The following is a 16,131-nucleotide window of genomic DNA, read 5'->3' as shown; positions in this document are numbered from 1 at the left end:
CAATATGTTTCTTTTGTTGTTGTTTGGTTTTGTTGTTTTAGGAAAATGTTGTAATCATTATGCAAGATAGGCCTGTGTCTTAGGCTACTTCTGCAAACAAATTTGGCTGCTTTTTTTTTTTCCAGCCACCCTAGTTTGCATGTATTTGTTCTAACTGAATATTAATAGCTCACATTGGTGTGAGACAAGAACATGAACTGTAATTATCCTTCTAATTCTCGCTTTCATACCATATTTCTACTACTCCACCTGACACAGGTTCTGAAGTGATTACTTCATTAGTGATGAAGAATGGCCTAATCAGGTAAAGTATTGCTAGAAAACTCTTGTTTGCCAATACTAGGAGCAAGCACCAACTTCTTGCCTTTCTTTCTTTATGGAGAAAGGTGCATCTGAATGATAGTGACCCAGTGAACATTAGAGCATTAATCACCTCCCTTTGTCTCATCTATGCAAAGTAGGATTAGAGTTAAAATGATGACTGCTTAATCCCTTTGATTTTCTTTTACTAAATAAATATTAATCTACAAATCAATCAGATCCTGTATTATAACACACACAATATACACTACGAAAGGTTATGTAAATTACACTCAATTTTACAAGCATGCCATTAATGCAAAGAGCCCCCATGCTTTCCCTTTTCACTCCCCAAACCCCGATTAAATTTGGAAGTTCAAGTTAATAATCCCACTAAATATAAAGCTTAACTATTGAATCCATATTCCTTTTTCCTTTAAAGAACTTCACTGCATCAATCATTTTAGGAATTAATAAATCATATTTACTGTGTTTATTCATATGTCAATACACCCTATCTGTAAAGCTTTCACTATTTAATCTCTTTAACTCTGACCAAAGTTAGTTTACATTAGATGTTGCTTTAAACTCACATGGAACTAAATTAAATAAAAGCAGCTAGAAAATTAATCCTAATTATCTTCATGAAACATAATGCTGCCTGGATCCGTCACCTGTTCTCACACACTAAGAAAGAGATCATTTGCATTCACAGCTCTTAAGAAAAAATTACAGAAATATAGATTTTGCTTCATTAAACTTAACTCTAATTTAGCAAAAATGTAATATTAACATAAGTAAGTACACTAAAAATACTTTAATGATATAAAATAGAGCAGTATAATCTTCTAAAGTGTGAATTATAACAAGCTTTGTGATTTTACTGAAGTCTGGATGTGTCCTCTGTCAGCATATTTGGAAGGTAAGAATGGATTGCAAAAGTAACAAATAATGACCAGGGAGTCAGAGTGGCTCTATAGTATTCACCTAATCTCTTTGTTGCCTCAAAACAAACTGTGAAATAAATATTACAGTACTTTTTTGCTTTCATGCTAAAAATGCTGCAATCATCTTTCTAAAAGTTACCATGAGGCAGGTAGTCAAGCAAACAGTCCAGGTCTTGGGGAGATACCACAACTCCAGATAAGTTCAGAAAGAGTCTTGATGAAAACAAAATATAAAGAATCTTGCTTTTGAGCAGATTTACAAGACTGCAAGACTCTTCTAATTATGAATCTGGAATGAAAAAAAAAAATCTGTGGTATTGTAAATCATGTTAAACATTTAAATATTACTCTCTATTAAAGTCAGCCTGGTCAGTGAAAATACAGGACGTTTTTTAAACAATTTAGGTATCAATAAAGCACTTTTTTTCTAGAATATTATCATGGCAAATTTGTTTTGTATTGCCAAGATCAGCTGGGCATTTTGTTTTTATTATGCATAGTCTTTTGTCATTTTTTTGTTCTGCAAGTTAATTTGACTGCTGTGCATAAGTGAAGTGAGCAATTCAGTAATTAACTTTGGTGTTTTAAAATGTATGAACTTTAATTAGATTTCATTATAAACAAACAAATGTCAACCATAATTATAAGTTCCTTGGTTTAACCACATATTATCCCTTTTCAAACAAACTTGATGTCAGACAAATTAAAATCAAGCAGCCAGCAATTTTGAGTTGAATTTTACATGATCTGCCAGTAACCTGATTACTTTAACTTCAATATCATTACAGGAAAAGTATTTCAAGAAAAATAATTACAAGAATTCCAACAGGAGACAAGCTTAATTGTATTGATTCAAAAGATGCATGTATATAGGAACCATGCTGGAGGAATAATGTTATCTTAAATCTACAGTTACTATTAAAATTATATTGTCTGGCATGAAAAAGGCAATTTGAGATCAGTGTCTGGAAAAGCAGAGATACAAAACTAACTGAAATAATTATCTTTTCACCATTATACTTTAAGCAACAAAATATCAATGAGGAACAACTTCAAGGCATGAAGGTTTGCAGGTTTATTTACTGACTGGTGTATCTATTAGTACCAGGAACAAGTGGAGCTGTCAGGACATAATGAAGGTAAATGATTAGTTAGCACAGAGACTGAGCTCTTCTTCAATGCAATAAGAGTTAATTAAAGTTTACCACCAAACATCAACCAAAGCAGGATGTTGATCAGGTTTCAGCATTAAGTGCAAACAGACAATGGTTGGCAGCAATTAGTGCAGCTATCAAATGACATGCAATTATAATTATACATTTAAAACAGCTAAAGGCTTGTGGAAGGGAGGGAAGAATCCCATCAGCTTCTTTGACTATGTACAGTCAAAGTGCAGGAAACAGGTATCAGATGTATCGCTTCAATATTGTAAATCAATAGAATTAAACAAAAAAAAAAATGGTTGTACAAGCACATTATCTGAAAAAGGACAATCCACTGTACATGAAATGGAAGAAATCTGCAGGCAACTCCTAACAAAGATAAGTACTAGTTAGATTAAATAAATTACTTTAGTGCTGCCACTCACACTGACACGCATAAACAGGGAAGTGTTTGGGGTTTAAAGACTGGTGGCTGCAGCTTTACTACACATTTTTATGCCAGACTCAAGGTTACATGCTATCTTTAGTCCCTGTGGCCACATTCACAGCATGAGAAGGCCCAGAAGGACCCTGGGCCCGAAGCCCATGACCACAAGAGCTGGTTTCACATGCTAGCTGCAAGCCTGCTGCGAGGAAGCCTGGGCTTACCAGAGGCAATTGCCTGGTACCTGAGCCACAGCCTAAGGCTCTGCCACACATCCCCTCCTCTCCTTCCCCTCCAATCAGCATGTGAGCCAGTTCTGCCTGTTCCCAAACTTATGCCCAAGTTTAGGGAAAGCAAAAGGAAGCGAGAGATTTCCACCATGGACAAACGCTGTGCATCGCACAGTAGCGATGCAGATGCACGAATAGTCCAGAGCGCAGCGCAGGCCGGTGCTGCCACCGCCATGCGCTGCTCCCGTTCGAAGGCCTTGCGGAACGGTGGCAGCAACCAGATCAGTGATACAATAGAGGCGGTAACAGTTTTCTTCTCAGTTTCCCAGTAAAACCAGAGGAAATATTATAAACTTGCATCAGCACCTTTAATAGCAACACCAAACAAAGGAAAAACTGCTCTCCGCCCAGTGCTGACAGCCTGCTGAACGCCCTCAGCATGGAGCTGGGAAGTTAAAACACCCCCAGTTCTGCAGTATCAAACACACGGGACATACAGCAAAGCAGGTAAATAGCCATTATTAACTGGTGTAGGCCGACAGACAATTAGCTACACACATCCAGTATCCAGACAATTCTCAGTAACTGCTCTGTGCACTGGAGATGGAATAATTCACTCCCACTCACTCCTCTTGGGCTGGCATAGTGCAGCTAACGGGATTACCTGTAAGCACCTACACTGTTCCACATCAGCTGAATAGGTCTGACAACTAGGATCCCCACCTCACAGAAATTAAGATCTCTTCAGCATTTTTATGGACAACACAGAGGGAAAAGCACCCTGTTCTTCCTAGGTATGTAACAGGAAGCAAGACAAAGCTTTCCAGAAGACAAGTAGCAAGTTTCCAAGAAAGCTAAGCTGTGACAAATTAAAACCTGATGATGAGAGGAGCAAAGGGGTTAGACAGTGGGATTCATTGCTGAAGGATACCACTGAAATCATGAATGTACCAAGGTTAAAAAAAAAATAATGGAAACTCACTGCCAAAATTATCCAGAGTTATTGTAATGGATGTGAACAAAACAAAACCAAAAATATAAATGGTAAGGGATATTAAATCTTGTTTTTCAGAGGTCTAAAAAATTTGCATTTGCAACCTTGCCAAGGCAGGCATATACAATAGGTTATCCACGTTTGCCTACTGTGATATTCTTCAGAAGCATTTTGCACAGACTAGTCAAAGAGAGAAAAGGCTGGCCACCACAGAATCCCAGTTTGGCAATCAGTGTGTTTTTATATTATGAATTACCCCCTGAGTAAAGAAGTGTCTACAGCAGGGAGACTATCCTCATATTTTATTTGTATTAACCCATGCAAAAAGATCATCAGCATCAGTTCATATTTAAATGTGGCAATAATTTCCACTGTGTCAAATTCAGTAAACCTTCTTTTAAGATTGTAAACACCGTATTTTTTTAATGCACTTTTTTTTTTTTATTTTAGAAGGAAACACATGTACATATGCAAAATGCATTAAGATGGGTTTTGTTAGTATGTTGGCTACTAGTTGTGATTTTCACTGGAATGTGCACACGTTCACATTGCTAAAATTATTTTAATAAAATGCTTTACTGCTTTTCATAGCTCCTGGGCTGAAGCCTAGAGCAGTTCTACAGATTTTTTTTTCCCTAACAAACCTCATTTTCCCAACTAATTCTGTTATGCTAGGGATTTGTGCACAGAGTTGGCTAATCCCAGTATTTCCCTAGAGCTGCATCTAAGCTATGGCCCACTCCCAGCACAAAAGTGTCTCCAAAAGCCCTTTCGCCCCCTTCAGCACTGATACACTCATTGGTCCTGACATTTTCACTTCAGCCATGACAAATGAGCTGATGGCTGTGATCAGATTGCACACGAGGACTGCTTTATCAAAGACGTATCATTAACTCTCATCACTGTCTTCCATTATGACTCTTTTGGTCAAATCTGTTGTGAAAATGCAAGTCAGTTTAAAAACATAACCTAAACATAGCAACAAACAAACTTCATTAAAAAGCAGGAAAGAAAACCAGACTCGGACGGGATCAGAAAGAGTCTAGCGTTAACTAAATGTTTCTCTGGGGATTTAAGTAACTGTACTCAACCTCTGCCCCAGTGCAAACATGGCAGTTGACCGTCTTCGAAAGGTCCCTTCCCCCACTGCGGACTGTGAGCACTACTTTGCCTTTTTTAGAGAAACAAAAATATAGCAGCAGCCATCAAATATGTCTAAAACCAAAGTCAACTTTTTTTTCCTTTTTAGTCTCTGAATCACTTCACATTCTGTGTGTCTGCTCTTATCAAAATATGTTTCTCAAATAAATCCCTTAAAGAATATAAAATTTTCATTTGAATCACAGCCACATAATCACACTGTTTTCTGACTCACATTAAAAACACCAACATAAAGCACTGTCTGAAACGGAAATCGCTCAGCTCCCTATGAATACCACAACCTTTTCTGTCAAGTTAGAACCTAAGTTCCAGTTACATGGTTCTTGTTACATCTAGAGGGTTTACAAAGTATATATTTGTTGTAACGTATTCTAGCAATTCATCTGAGAATACACATCTAGCGGAGTCAACTGTAACACAACAGATCTTGGGAATGGAGGTCATGCTTTGAGATAAAGTGCTATTCACTTTTGGACCATGCAAGAAGCTCTTTATTCCTGTTCTTATTGGCATCAGTTCCCCCTTACCAGAGCAAGAACAAAGCCAAGTGCTCGTGTGAGGTTTATGAATAAATCAGAGGTGAGCCACTTTAAGTGCTGCCCATGATTTCCTTGTTGACAGTGAGCACTTAAACAGGCTTCTATGACCAGCAACTCCTGGCAAACCTTAATGGCTCCTAATCTGTACCCTGCTTCATTTCAGGAAAGAAATGACCTACCCCAATTTTTCTCAAGTCTTCACCTTTTGGGCAACTACTGTCCCACCTTTTTAAGAAATTCACATTTGGGAACTGTCCTGTTTCAGTGCCAAGTTTTCACATAACACACAACATAAAAATCACCATTTTCTTCCCTGAAAACAAATGACAGCTAATAAAATATTATTATGCTGTGCAGCCCAAGTAATTCCCAGACAAACCATTACACAATTCAGCGTTTGTTTAAATTGCATAGATTTTTAAATGAACCTAAAAGATATGCAGTATATTTGCCTCCGATTATTAAAATCATGTAAAATATATGCTGAGAGCAGATTCAACCCTTCTGTACAGCTACAGCTGAAATCAGGAATGTTTATAAATCATTACCACTGACTGTGTTTTAAAAATTCAAACAGCCTCAAAATCTATTTTTAAATAATACTAACATTGAAAATCAAACTGATTTCAACAGTAAACTCTGTGCTGGGCCAAACAAATCTGGTCCGGAACATCAGAATCCAGCTGTGGCATGACACTAGGTGTTTCAGTATGTACGTCTTTGATGCACAAAACCACTCAGAGACCTATGCTGTTCAACATTAAAGCTGTATCCTGCATGGAGAATAGATTTCAACATGGAATGAAATCCTTCATTTTTAAGGACTCTTTTCCCTTCGCAACGCCTCTTCTTCCCCCCGCCCCCCCTTTTTGACATGTCACCATCTCCAGATGGCTGAATTGACTCCGTAGTAGCTGAGTTATTGTCAGGCTCCCAGTTTCTGCTATATTTAAATACTAACATTTTTTCACTCTGCTGTCTCTTGTTGCCTTTCCGCCCACTCGGGAAAAAGCTGTGATTTCAGTGAGTGTTCCCCTCGGGGCCAGGGGGCGGCTGCCTGGCAGCGCTGACCTGCCGCTGCTGGAATTGCGGCGGGTGCCTCAGCAGATGACGCTCTTCTTTGCAAGGGCCTCATCCAAACCTGGGGAAATCGATGAGGCAGCGCTGGACTTTGGAACAGGCCCCTCAGTCAAAATTGGAATCTGCAAAAATACTGGGGAAACCACCCATCAAGCGAGAGAGAAATCCATGGGCCAGACCAGTTAGGACTTAAAACTCCAGTGATGCTTTTCACTGGAACCGAAATATCTGTCCCAATGCACTAGCAGACGACTCTGTGAGAAATAATATTTTTCTTCCCTACAGAAATCAGTTGCTCCTGCTGGAAAAAGTCCCAAAGCACATTGCTTTGTTTTAGCAGAGTGATTCGTGGTTTTGTGTGCATGGGGTGGCACTTCCCACCCCAGAGATGACTGCACTGCAATGGCAAAAAAAAATTATTTTTTTTTGTGAACAGTGTGTGAAAACTCAAAGGAACTGAGAGACTGAGAGGTGACATATATAAATAAATATTTTATTTTTGAAATGTTACATTTTCTTTAATTTAAACCCTTGGTGCTGTAAACAAAATCAATAACCATGTATCAATTAAAAAAATAAATAAATAAAACAGAAAAGGACCTGAGTGAAACCCACAGGAATAAATTCCCTGTTTAAGGAGCTACTTTTTACTCAGAACCTTATCTTCTGGAGTATGGAAGGCATGGGAAGAATTAGGTGGTAAACAAGAAGAATCTTAATTAAAGGTGGACAGCCATGGTTTCTCAAACAGGCAAACAACCTGCATTTGAAAACGTCATGTAACACCTGGTAAATCCAAGGATTTTTTTCTCCCCTCTCTTGCTATGAAAGCTCTGGTCCTCTGAATACCAAAAATCAAAGGACCATCCCCAACAGATAGACATAAGTAATGTTTTTGCCATGAAAAAGAGATTATTCTTATCTGTTACACTACCATCTTCTGGAACAAGTGTGGAAACAACTGGGATTACTCCAGGTTTCCATCAGTGCCCCAAACACTGGAGCACTACCAGTGACAGGTGCCTTGTCATCTCAGATTAGGTGAATTTATAAGGCAGCCTCAGTGTCAAAACAGGGAGGAGCAAGCCTTCAGCAGCAGCCTCTCACAGACCCTCAGCTCTGCTGTTACCTGGTAAAAGGAAGAGAATTGACCCCCTCAGCATCTCCGGAAAAACTCTTACTTACAGATCCTCTGGTGCCTTCCTTAGAAATGGAAATGGTAGTACAAAAAGAGAAGAGGAAAACCTTTTGAATTTGATTTTATGGGATTATTGTCAAGTGGTAACTGCAGGCCTGATTCTTTTTCCACTAATATCAAAACTATCTGTCTTGCCAGTTTAACACCCATGTTATTCCTCTAATTTCAAGGCAGTAATTATTAATTTAGTTTGGGGTGAATGGGAGAACCTAGTTCTTTAGGTTTTATGTGTCATAGGCACACATCAAGACAGGCCTTTCATATGGATTTCTTTGTTGCAGAAACAGAATGTTTGTCTATTTAAATACAGTTTTAAATGTATATCTAGTGTGCACATCGCTTATTCTGCGGAGACTGCTGCAGCCTATATGGTAAATGTTTATTTTCAGAGTCACCATGGTCTTTCATGTACATACAGCCTTTAGATTGTGAACTATTGACCTGAAGGACTAGAACACCTTCTTAGGAGCTGGGATAACCTATCAGATCACTGTGAGTACTAAAAGTCTGCTAGATTTGTCTGTAAAGAGAGCCCAGTTTATGTGTGTTTCGTTAAATTTTTTCTCAAAAATATAAAAAGCAAATGAAATATAATTCAGACAAATTACAATCTAAATATATATCTCTCTCTCCTTCTTCTTTCTTTTAACTGAAAGCCGATTCTGAGTAATGTGAACATAAAACAGAGTGTCTTGATACCGCAAACTTTTATTTTGACCATATAACTTACTTAAACCATTCCTCAGAATATTTTTTTTAAGCAGAAAATGTAATTCCTCAACAAGTCTGCCATATTTCAGTCTGGCGCAAACTTTTCTGGTTAGTTTGGAACATGGCAAAAGTTGCAATAATAATGAAAATACTGGTATAAAACTGCTATAGAGTGACTATATATACAAAAGGAATAGAGTGACGTATTATAGACTAAACTTCCTGGTTTTATTTATGCAAAAGAAGTTTATCTCTACAGGTCTGCAAAATCCCCCTATCAATAAATGTGTTTATTAACGCTTTCAAAAACAACAACAAATCTCAACAACTACCAAACAAAACCTACTAGGTTTGTTATACCTATTCAGTAAAAGCAACTCATACATGTCTTAGTTTCTCCTATCTGTGCATCTGTTCACACAAACATATTTTGTGTTACATCTTATTCTTTAAAATCGTGAATCCTAGAATCTCAGTGTGCTGGGTTTCTGCCCATTCAGTAAGAATGCAGACATCACATAAGTTATTATTAACCCATGTGTTATCCAGTTCTACAGTGGCTGGAACTTTGCCAGAGACAACACATGGTGCTTGGTTAACAATATTTTAAAATATAAATTAATTTATTTTTTTAATTAACACATTTTTCTTATGGAAATACACTAATAAGCTCTTCCCAGAATGAAAGATATACCTAAGAATATTCCTTTCAAAGAAGTTTTAAGGAATTTCATAAAGTAAGCAGCAAAACATTCTAAAACCCCCAGAAGGTCTTTATCTTTGTTTGAAAAAAGAGAATTTTTTGTGACTATTCTTCCCAAGCAATTTCTGAATTTACAGTTTTGGTTCATTTATCCATAAGCAATCCTAATTTCTTAGAGGCATCTCCAATGTTTAAATATTATCAGACCAAGCCCAATACTGAACTAACAAGCATTTACAAACTAACAAGCATTTGCAAACTGGAAAAAATCCCCAAAACAAGTTAATATTTAGTCTGACTACCAGGAGTTTTCCACAGTAGGTCTAAATCGGTAATTATGTTGACCTGATAAAAAAGAGAGCCTATTTAATATGCACACATACAAATAATTATTCACACTGCATTTGATTTACATATGTACAAAAGAACCACTTCCCACTTTCAAAAGTGGCTCAACACTTATGGTATTTTAACTGCCCTAATTACTGTTGAGAGAACATAATTAGAAGCACTGATCACATTGTCAACAGCTAACCAGTTGCAGCCCTGGCTGGGGGCCTGATCCTGCGCTGGCTGGAGACGAAGGAGGCCAGCACTGATGGCAGGAGGAGGCCAGGGCCCTTCTCGCCCCCTGAATCTACGGGAATCTAAATGTTTTAAACAACCTGCGTACGCTGACACAGTCACGCTGAACACCCCGCTCCTTATGTGCATGTATCAATTGCTATTTCAGTAAGCTTTCTCTGTTTTCAAAGGCGAGCGAAGAGAGTAATTTTTTCCCCAGCAAGGTTCCTATACCACTTAAAACACTTAGCACTGAGTCAGAATTCATAACTTTTTCCAAAGGAGAAACAGTTTAATAATTAAAACAGATATTGACTAAACCCTGCTTCCTTGAATACCAAACTTTTATTAGATTATTATGTGTTGATGCATAATTTCCATTGGCAACTTTTAAAGTAGCTCCTTCCCTCCCTGCCGGCCCCTGTCCTCCCTCCTTCTTTCCCCCAAGCAAAGTGCTGGGAATCCTTGATACCCAATAGTCAATATTTGGTTTGCCTGTCATGTTCCTGGAGCTCCCCTCCATACAAACCTGTGTTTCTCATCCTTTCGCTGCACTACTCTTGTACGTGTTACTTCACATGATGATGTAAATTCAGGGCATCTTAGCAATTTGCTAAAACCTGAGCTTCTGCTTGTTTTCTCAAGTCTTGGACAAACATAACTTTAGGGAGAGCTGAACATAGGCATAAAGAAAGAGGAGCCTGCATTTTCATCTTCCTTTCATCTCAGTCATTCAGTCAACCATTCAGTGCCCTATTCAACAGAGCTTTTCATTATGCAAAAAAATGCTAATCCTTTTCCGATGCTTTCACACTTGTATAAACCCCCATTCCTTCGACTGAAAAGCAATTATATCAGTTTACCTTTCTGTCAAAAACAGGATTAATATTCCAATACCAGAATCTCCTTTATTTTCCTATCTTTTGCTTTAGGAAACTAGAGATTATTAGTGGTGGTATTCCTTAGAGCAAGAATACATTATTTTAAATATGATTATTTTAGCCAAAGCAAGAGGGGGGAGGGGGAGGGAGAGAAAAAACTTCAGTTGCTGCGGAAACTCTTTTCAGTGACAGAACTGACCTTCCCTTTGCAGAGGCCTGAATAGAATGAGCCTCACTCTGGTCTATTAATCAGAAACAAATTATGAAAGAATGTGGCTGGACTGGTTGACACTATCCTGTCTTGGGAGACTCAGTAACAGCCTAGTAACAATGTCCTCTTCATGGGTAATGAACAGCCATGACAAATGGGGCAGAGAAACTATTTATTTGCATATGCAAATTCTCACACAAGGGAAACATGTACAAACAAGTGTCATTGTAAGGTGGATTAGGCAAACAACGCTTTCTTTTTAGGACACTCTGCAGCCCAGAACATTAGTCAGCACAATTAAACCAGTCTCCATGGAGACTAATGAAATTTCACCATGGTATGAGTTAAATTAGATAGCTAGTTATGTGTTTTCACAATCCAACTTGAAATCCATTATTGTTTCAGAACAATACAGCAATTGTGCCTGGCTGATCTTTGCCAGCTCAACAAGCTCCTAAGTTGACAATTTGCATATGTTAATATAATTAAGCACTAATTACATGAAACTTGTACATATTCACATGCACTTTCCCTGGGCGCTTCTCAGTTTGAACCTTGGCCAAGTCTTTAACCCTTTGAATGAATCTGGAGCAGCAAAGCTATGCCTTCTGGGTACAGCCCCAAGGCAGATGCAGAAAAGCTCTTCATTTATAAACACAAAGCTTAACCTGGCTTCTCATATTTCTATCAACAGGCTAGAAAACATTTTTGTATGTGGTGGGGTAGGAGAAAGGCCGAGGGGTGGAGGGAGCTGGATTGGAAGTTATTTAGACACCCAGCTCTGATGCCCTTTTTACATATGAAAACACAAATATTTACCCACCTAACAGGTCACAAACACATGTATTGCCATTGTCACAGGTCTTCAAGACCCGAATTGTCAAAAAATAGATCAGGTTTTATGTCAGTGCTCTCAGATCCACAAAAATGGGAATAAGAAAAGGAAAAAAGAGCAAGCAGTAACTAATGAGCTTTACATAAATATATGCAGAGGCAATTAAGCAGTGTTAATTACTATGACAGCAGTTAATTGAATATAATTAGATATTTTAAGCTACTGACTAAGGCATAGTTAAGATTAATTTTATTGAGATTAATTGTAAATAAGAATAGATTAACTGTGTTTTGACAGGCATAAAAAGTAGATCTGCAAATTAACTAGGAGAGCAGAAACTAGCACAAAAATCATATATTATCTTAATGTCACACCTCAGAATCATCTGCTCAATAAACATGACTTTTCAAACCCAAACAGACAGGAATCTTGAAGAAAAACAAACAGCTTGCAGAGATTAAAGAGCCTTTTGTCCTTTTTCATGTGCATTTCTTTTAGCAGACTAAATTAAGCGAGTCTGGTGTACGTTTTTAGGAAGGAACATTTCACACTGAATGGAAAAAATGTTCTATCACATATGAAATTCATGCAGCTGTGCGGAACCTAGTCCAGATGGTCTAAGACTATAAAACAACACTAAATGATAGACAGTAGGGCCTTCCCAAGATTATGTGATAAAGTCACAACCTCATATTTTGACTTAAATTTTCTGTCATGTATTGTTTCCTTCCAGATCAGATAGCTCCATTTTAATTTTTAACTGATCCTGAATATTCAATGGAAACTCTCAATAAACATTACTGATAAGCATATGAGCAGAAATCATAAAATATTTACAAAACGCCCCTCGGCTTCATTAAAACAATGCTGAATTCGAAGTGTCCTGGTTCCCCCACAATACTAAACTGTTCACACCACTTAGCTTAAATAGGTAAAAATGCCTGGTTTTAAATATGCTTCAAAAAAACCACCATAACACATTCTACCAGCAGATTAATTCATGCATGCTGCTTAAGAAAATTAACAACAAGGCTGAAGAATGCTGAACAAATCACTAATAAGAAAGGAGCTTCAATTGATTTTGAAATAAATCAATAGGTGATTAACACAATATTTTTAAAGCAGTAGAATGTATATATATTATATAAGCATATATATTATATTTTCAATACCTTTTTAGCTCTTAATCGAACAAGGGCTTTACAACAGTGAGCATGTCCCTATATTGACTATCAACTTCTTTGGAATGCCTTTAGTCTTTTATAACGAAAATCCAAAAAACGGTCTGGGAAACAAGGCTACGACAAGCCATTCTGCAGTGAAAGATTTTAAATCATCCAGCCTCTTCTAATAGACTTGAGACTTATTGAGGTAGAAACCATAAAAAATGAAGAAGGGAAATTTAATCCCTGAAATATTGATTTGCACATTAATATCATATAGGCAGAGGGCAATTTGGCTTCATGGAAATGACACATTGTCGACCCTTGGTGAAGTCAGAGCCAATCTAACTGCTGAACATGTCTGAATCTCAAGAGTTATTAAGGGCTTCCCTTCTTGCCTTTATGACTTTTCTTCAGCCTACCAATGCAATCTTAAATGTATTATCTTTAAGAAATAATTGTAAAACCTCAGGGGTTTTCCAGTTAATGGAAGGGAGGCTAAACCACATCAGATTCTGAAATGCAACATTAAACCCTTGCAATCAACAAAACCACCTCAATTCTCATCCATCCAGTGCAGGATCTAATATTGTTATTAGAGATAATCAAATTTCATTGTGTAAATTTAGGCTCATGGTCAGAATGGAAGCAGTAAATTCTGCAATATTAAACAGTGATTTTTCTCAGCCCCCTTTATATGTTCTTTGATGGTGCACTATCTCCACAAATAAACCTAAACTATTCAAAAATCAAGGAACACATCTGTCGCCCTACTCTGAAAGATGCATGCAATGTCATTTGCCATCTCCACAGCTTTCCTTTAGTTTTAACTTGATCTAGCGGATAAGTTCCATTTTAGAGAATAATAAAGCAGTATCACTGCATAAACCAAACAGCAGGTACTATTACTCTGACTTACACAGATGGTTTACCTGACCTTTCTTTGTTCCTTGGGCAGGTTTCACTTTTGCAGATTTACGACTTTTCCCTCTATATTTCATTGACCCTCTATGTTCATTATCATAAAAATGAAAACTATTGAATACATGTTTATGTTGGCAAAGTCCAAAAAGCCCACAACTAAAGGATAAAGAGATGCTACAATGCACTGTGTGGATCTCTAGATCGTACACTATAAATATTCAAACACAGATAACACGAATAACTGAATAATCCTGGTGAGCCTCAGCTCTGGAGCCAGGTGCAAGAGGTTAAAACAGCTGGCTAGCCATCTTTTATTTTGTGTGCCTTCCTACCGGCTGAAACCGCAAACCCTGAAAACTAGCAGATATTCCCTCAAGGTTGATAGTCTGATTTTTTTCATTTCAACCAGTTTAGTAGGATCCCCCAGTCGAGAAAAGACAGAAACTCCTTAAATACAGGCAGTTGAATAGGAAGTGGAGCAATGATGATTAAGGCTCTTCCCCCCCACAGCCCCCAACCTTCAACCCCCCGTTTATTTCCACGATCTTCTTTGTGCACCTTCCCATCCAAATGTTTGTATTCCTTATTTCAAAGAAAAGCACTCCGGATCGTTCTGTCAGTTTTGCCAGTAAATATAAAGTAAAACAAGTGTTGATGGCACTGAGAGTGTTACATACCCAGGCTGTGTTTTTGCATTGCTCTCAATGGAAGCGATCGATGCCCATGTCACAGTCGCGTCCCAATCGCAGCCAAGTCTCTGCCTCAATCTAACCAACAACAGGCAGGGCTGCAAAGGCTTCTCACTACCTCTTCCATCCATCCACCACCAAACTAAAAATATAATGCTACATATGATCTTTTTAAACACTCCACCACCGCTCCTAAGGATCGAGCCACTGCAAATCCAGGGGAAACACGATTGCAAAAAAAAAAAAAAAATACACCATCAAAAAAAACCACCCTCACAGCAGCCACCCCAAAAGCACCCGAGCCCTCTCTTTCCACTCTCTCGCTCTCCTCCTGCCAACTACATAATCCTTGATAAAACCGGAGCAAGGCTAATAAAAAGAAAATTAAAAAAAAAAAAAAAAAAAAAGAGGAGGACGGAATGGAGCCGAGGAAATGCAACTGTCAGAAAACGGGATGGTCAGACTTCCTGAGTGAACCTGCCTGTGTCTGGCTTAATGTAAATCTCCACCATCTTCAGCCTGGCAAGTTGTCTTTTGGTTGGGCTTTTTTTTTTTTTTTTTTTTTTTTTTTTTTTTTTTTTTTTTTTTTGGTGGGGAGGGGGGTGTTATGTTTGCGATCTCTGCCTTGGTACCTAAGGAGGAAGAGGAGGAGGAGGAGGGTGTGTTACTGAATGGTGGCTAAAGCCTCCTCGGGACGGCGCTGAGGTGAAACAGGCTGAACCCGACTGATGTGGCTCCTCTCTCGGTTGGACCCAGTGCCCTAAGCAGCCGATGAGAGACCCCCGGCCGCCCGGCTCGCAGGTAACAAAAGAAATACCAACCCGTGTGTTTTCTGCTGCCGCTGCTGGGGAGGCTGGGGGGGGGAGGGGGGGAGAACAAGATGCAGCAGGGGAGGAGTGGAGGGGAACCGCCGTAAGTTGGCATCGGATGGGGGGAAAGTTTATTAGCAATTTTGTAGGAAATTTCATGTCAGGAGAGACGGGGAAGCAGGGACGCGTCTGCCATTAGCCGCCGTGATGGGAAGGGATGCACTTGATTCTGGCACGAGCAGTTAGAGCAGGAACCGAACTGCGGCTCGCTGATTACGAGCTTTTTTTTTTTTTTCTTTTTTTTTTTTTTTTTTTTTTTTGGTCTGTTGGCTGTCTTTTGTTTATACACCTTAGCCCTCGGTTTAAAAAAAATAATAGACGCCTGTCCCGCAAAACAACCACCACTCCCTTTCAAAAAATCTCAGAAAGGCTTCGCTGAAAACAGTCCCCGACCCCGCCCGCTAGAGCCTTTCCTCCAGAGCGGCTCGGCACGGCGGGGATGCCGCCGGCGCCCCGGCCGGCAGCCGCCCGCAGGCAGGGGCAGCCGCACATTCCCACATCCCTGCCAGCGGGGCCACTCGGCGCTCAGCCGAGCCGAGCTGAGC

At 38.8% G+C, this 16,131-nt stretch overlaps 1 protein-coding gene across 3 annotated transcripts in view; it reads right to left on the bottom strand.

Moving 5' to 3' along the window:
- The window catches only part of ZFHX4 (zinc finger homeobox 4), a 149,246-nt gene that overhangs the window by 131,612 nt on the left and 1,503 nt on the right, over positions 1 to 16,131 (bottom strand). Inside the window, exon 1 of one of the 3 annotated variants that reach the window (XM_010405067.4) lies at positions 14,706 to 14,854. The exons of the other annotated variants lie outside the window; for them this stretch is intronic. The gene's annotated coding sequence lies outside the window, so the exon portion shown is untranslated. Of the gene's footprint in view, positions 1 to 14,705; positions 14,855 to 16,131 lie in introns of those variants that run through there. 3 annotated transcript variants of the gene reach the window in all.

The sequence above is a fragment of the Corvus cornix genome, chromosome 2, assembly GCF_000738735.6.
Source record: "Corvus cornix cornix isolate S_Up_H32 chromosome 2, ASM73873v5, whole genome shotgun sequence".
Classification (NCBI taxonomy): Eukaryota; Metazoa; Chordata; class Aves; order Passeriformes; family Corvidae; genus Corvus; species Corvus cornix.
This window is presented reverse-complemented; position numbering and strand designations above follow the sequence as displayed.